The sequence below is a fragment of the Rosa rugosa genome, chromosome 4 (genome assembly GCF_958449725.1).
Source record: "Rosa rugosa chromosome 4, drRosRugo1.1, whole genome shotgun sequence".
Lineage (NCBI taxonomy): Eukaryota > Viridiplantae > Streptophyta > Magnoliopsida > Rosales > Rosaceae > Rosa > Rosa rugosa.
The window spans coordinates 33,220,784-33,226,783 of NC_084823.1; positions in this window are offsets into that span (position 1 = coordinate 33,220,784).

Here is a 6,000-nt window from a genome sequence, read left to right on the forward strand (position 1 = left end):
AAGCCTTGATTAACGAAACTGCCAAATACAAGGGGGGGACATTGAGCCTAAACCCCTGATTACAATAAGCATCTAGAGCACATTCCGAAATGATATTGGGAGTCTCTATAAAGTACATGTATTATAACAAGCATCAATTAGCAAAGAGTGCTCTATTGGCTAATCCATTTGCTTTGACATAGCGGTGACATACCGGAAAGATAACTCGATTACAACGAAGCATAATTACCAAACTCACAGTTTTCTTACTATGTTGCCGCCAGAAAATAGATCTGGCTCCACTTAGTTTCATTCTGCCACTAGGAGGTTGCACATTGTTTTTAAAGCGTATAGAATTTTTTGATGTACGTGGACACATTTTCCACAATTTTAGAAGTATTATTTTTCAAAATCGTACATTGGATTTCTATTATCAGATTGCATTTTCAAAACTACGACAACTTTCCAAACAACCTAGCACATTGTTTTTTTTTTTTTTTTTTTCTAAAACCTCCATTCTATTCCTTGGGCGCTTCATCTATAAAATGGACGTAGACTAATGAAATGAAAAACGCATATACAATTAGATATTGTTCTAATACTCAATTATAGTTAAGGTTTTCAAGTCCATCAAGGCCACGACGAAGAAGAAGAGAGTGCAGTGGAGAGTCAGATACACTATTCTCATTGAATCAACGATTTACCAAATTCGACTTCTTTTTCTTTTTTCATTCTATTAGTGTGAAATGCGCAACCAGGAGCTGATCTACTGGTTCTTTGATTCCAGTTGATAAGAGGGATCTTGAACTAAGAATAAAATCTTTAGATTGAATTTTACTACATGGAAAACGATCATTATAGGTTTGCCAGAAGAAAAAGGGAAAATTTCGCAAACAGTACACCAAGTAAAGGCCACTAATTATTCTTATACATAAAGTTCTAAACCAAACATTTCGGTACACGAAATCTGAAACTCGACCCACTATCAGTACACGACATCAATTTTTGACACCAAAATATCCATTATGCCCTCAGTTTTTTTTTTAATAATTTTTTTTTTCTGTTATTTTTTTTCCTTCGTTTTTTCTGTTATTTTTTTTTCCTTCGTTTTTTCTGTTATTTTTTTTTCTTCCTTCGTTTTTATCTCTTTCTTTCTTTTCACATGACTAAATATAAGCTGTAGGACCATAAATCTCACCAATTGGAGGGCAAGGGCGGCGTTGGAAGCGAGGGAGTGAGCCCGGAAGAAGGAAGAAGAAAGAGATAAAAACGAAGGAAAAAAAAATAACAGAAAAAACGAAGGAAAAAAAAAACAGAAAAAAAGAAAGGAAAAAAAAAATAACAGAAAAAAAAAAATTATTAAAAAAAAAAAGAACTGAGGGCATAATGGACATTTTGGTGTCAAAAATTGACGTCGTGTACTGATAGTGGGTCGAGTTTCAAATTTCGTGTACCGAAATATTTGGTTTGGAACTTTATGTATAAGAATTATTAGTGGCCTTTACTTGGTGTACTGTTTGCGAAATTTTCCCGAAGAAAAAACCCAAGGAGATACACAGTAGACCAAAGTTAGGTCAATGGCCAGGTGGAGACTACAAAATTTATTAGAGTCGAGTTGATCAGCAGTTGAGCCCATATGGGTGTCCAAAGCAGAAAACACCAGTTAGGTGTACAAACATACATCAACATGGTGGGCTTCCTTATCTCTTAACCATAACCCAATAAGCATCCACAATTGATGAGGCAAGAAGCGCAACTTGTACCATTCATCAACACCTCCAATTTCGAGTAGAAAATAACGTTCTAAAAGAGGGCAATAACGGCACGAGACTGTGATATTTTATTATTTGTAATACCAATCAATTGCCACAATGTAATAGGTTATATTTTCTGCTGCAAGAGCATTTTGAAACTCGTTGTTCATATGTTTGCTACATGTTTTTCTTTTTTGGAAAGAGATGAAAATTTATATAATTGCACAATTGTATTGAGTCATCGTCAGGAAATTACACACATGAGAGCCTTACTAGACCCCAAAAAAACATACAACCATACCTTTATGTGGTCTAAATGGAAAAAATTCCTAACCAGTAAATTTCATTATAGAATTGTCTACACACTTGTTACAAAAAAAAAAATAATAGAAGAAATTCTCTTATTAAAATAATTTCAAACCACAGACCTTGGTACATGCATAACGTTCCTCGAGGCACACAACTGTTGTACCAGAAATTATGTAATTTCTGAGGTGGTTTGCCTGAGAGATTGATGAAGGAAAGGCTACTAGGATATATGCTCCTACTCGGCTCATCTTTCTCTGGAGGCCCAGATAAAACCAAAGGATAAAACACTAGAAGAACATGAAGAAGGCTCAATGGCCCAAGACAAATTCCTCCTTCCTTGTCTATAGGTTTTGCAAGTTATAAATTGTTAGGCAATCGATCTTGCCATTCACCCAAGACCTGTCAAGGTCAACGGTGCCACCCATCTTCCGGCGAGCACCCTTGCAAATCTTGGCCACACAAGAGACATGGATGCTGACTCGGATGGATCTTACCCTCCTCAGATCAGGAATGCAGTTCTATTCGACTGTTTAGGGTCGGGCTGTATTAGAGTTTCTAGTTTGTAATGTTAAATTTCGTATTAAAAAAAAAAAGATGCACCACCCATCAAATAACTGTCAACCCGCTCCACCTCAGTGCCTAAATCCCAAACAAGGTTTTAAATATCTGCGATATATCCGATATCTCCCCCGATGTCTCCTTTTTTTCGACGGACCGATATATTTAGGGGGGTAAATATCTTATCTTTCACCGTTTCTGCGAAATTTCTCCGACATTGTCAAATATCCCCGATATATTAGATATTTACGATATATCCCCGATAAAGTGAAGAAATATCTGTAAAATTTGAGATAAAAATATGGCTGTTTTTTTTTTTTTTTTTTTCTTTCCCTTTGGGGCTTATAGTCTTTGATTGCTGACTAGTGAGTAGTGACTATTGTTTATTTACACTCATTCGGACAAGAGGGGCAGATAGATGCTTATGTTTGTCTCTTTTTATTGATTTTAAATTATGGTGAAGCCTTAGAAAGCTGGTTCATGCCTAATTGCCTAGACAATCTCTATTGGTGATAATAATGATGATAAAAAAGCTCCAATTATTTAAAAGTAGTAATGGATGGTGACCTAATTCCCCAATCCCTAGTTCCCTACTCTTGTTGTCTGGTCCTAACTGACTCCAGAGCCCAAGTTCAATTATTTGAAAAGAGACCAAGGTGAATACCATATATGGATGACATGATGAGAAGAGAGCAGAATAACAAAGCTTCTATGTAGCCTGTGAGTGTATAGTATGTAGTTGAATAGTATAAAGAAGCTAAAAGTTCAAATGCTAAAGTAACTATCAAATAGAATAGGTGAATAACATGCATAAAGAGACTCAGAGCAAGCCGGTCAATTATTCAAAAGTGGCCAAGTTCAATTATTTGAAAAGAGACCAAGTTCAATTATTTCAAAAGAGGTTCGGCTGAGTGAGTTTGCAGAAGAAACAATATATTAATGAAAAACAGAGTGACTATGCATCTTGAAGAAGTGAGGAATCTATATAAGAGTTTATCATATATTTCAATTTACGCATCGAAGCAGTCTTGCAGTCGTTTTAAAGAAAAGAAGTTCTACATTTCTGGTATAAATAGTTCTTCTTAATATTACACGTTATGTTTTAGATCTAATCTGCAAGTTACAATAAATATTTACTTGTTTTAGTACATTTTTATATGCTAGATTAAAAATGGCAAACATCGGTGGAGGTGGAAATGATCCAGCATGGAAGTACGCAATTTCCGTCGAAGGAAATCGATATGGTACAACATGTATATTTTGTTTTGCCACTTTTAAAAGTGGAGGGATTACAAGATTGAAGAGTCATTTATCTGGTTATGATCCTCACAAGAGTGTAAAGAAATGTGATAAGGTGCCACCGGAGATCAAAACAGAGGTGATAGCATGGATAAAGAAAAAAGAATCTATTAAGCAAGAAAAGGCAGCTGTTCAAGATGATATTAGAGAAGAACTCCGCAATGATTATCTTGGCAATCAAACAAGTCTGTACAATGACGACGACAATACTGATGATGATGGATTTCAGTATCCACCAGACATGCACCCAACAGAACGACAAGATTATCGTGCTGCAGTAAGACGATCAACCGTAGATCGTGATAAGAACTCTCAATTTAGTAGAAGTGCAAGATTTCAATTTCCAAAACAATCGAGAGGTGGTAGTAGCAGTCAACAACCGCAACAAGTTGATCGATCAAAAACCTATCGGTACTCATTTCCTGAGCCTCCAGTAGCAATGCCATCAAAAGATAGTCGATCAAAACAAGGCACAATTAAATCATTACTAAAAGGTGGTAGAGAACTATTGGCAACAATGGTGTCCAAATACCACATATATGATGCTGTCCCTTTTAACAAAGTTGATTCTCCACATTTTCAAAACATGTTGACTACAGCTGGAAATCTAGGTAAATTATATTGTATTTACATATTTCTTCATGGACAATTATGTTAAGTAGAATTTATATAATGAGCATTCCTATAAAATAAATCATTTTCTTGTTTAGGTCCTGGTGTAAACTTCCTAGCTCCTATGAAATTCAGACTCGTTACTTAGAGAATGAGTACACAGAAATGAAAAGGTATGTGGATACTCACAGAGAAACCTGGAAAATATATGGATGCACTATCATGTGTGATGGATGGACTGGCCCAACCAAAATGTCCATTTTAAATTTCATGGTGTATTCAAAAGGTTCAACTGTGTTTTTGAAGTCTGTAGATGCTTCACATATGAAAAAAAAATGCTCAGTACATAGAACTATTATTAGATGAGATTATCCAAGATGTTGGACCAGAAAATGTTGTACAGATTGTCACTGACAATGCATCAACATTTAAAAAGGCTGGAAGGGAACTACAGAAAAAATATCCGTTGTTCTGGATCCCGTGTGCTGCCCACTGCATCGATTTGATATTTGAAGATATCGGGAAGCAAGAGACTGTTTCCACTGTCGTCAAATGGGCTCAAAGTGTAACTAACTACATCTACAATCATGGTTGGGTACTGGCTGAAATGAGGAGCATCACGAAGGGAGATTTGATTCAACCAGGTAAAACTCGATTTGCGACAAATCACATTGCCATCGACAGTATCTTGAAGAAGAAATCTGATTTGAGAAAATTGTTTACAAGTAGCGCATGGAATGAGAATGCACCGAGCAGGACCAGAGATGGCAAAAGGATAGAAAAAAGAGTCCTCGATGGGACATTTTGGGATGGCATGGAAGCTGTCCATAAAATTTATAAGCCATTGTATGAGATTCTTCGAATTGTTGACACAGAAATTCAGCCAACCATGCCCATATTATATGATATGTTTGAAAGAGTGAAACAACAAATATCACAGATGAGAGGAAAGAAATGGGTGCTTAAAATCATCAATGATCGATGTGATAACACATTAAGTCAACCATTGCATGCAGCAGGTATTATTTCTCTATCTTGAAATACGTTTGTATCTTGATAATTACTTAGTTAGATGAAGATCTATACTATATAACTTTTTGGTTTCTTGTTTGTAGCACATTTCTTAAACCCAAATTTTCATTATCGACCTGATGTTGGTCATAGCACACGTTTCACAAACTCTCTGGCAACAGTTGTCGAACAATTTAACATAAATGGAGAAATTGTAAATACGTTTGTGGATGAGGTAACTTCTTATTGATGACAACCTTAAAAAAGTTTGGGATTATAAATGACCAATTTTCAAATGGTTAATGCAGATTGTATGCTTTAGAGATGCAAAGGAATCATTTGGGTCAACCATAGCAAGAAATACAAGAGAAACCAGAAAAACAGGTTTGTGGTATATGTATACATTAAAACACACACACACACACACATATAATTTCTTTAATAGAAAATGTTGATCTACTATAGCAGTAACTCATTG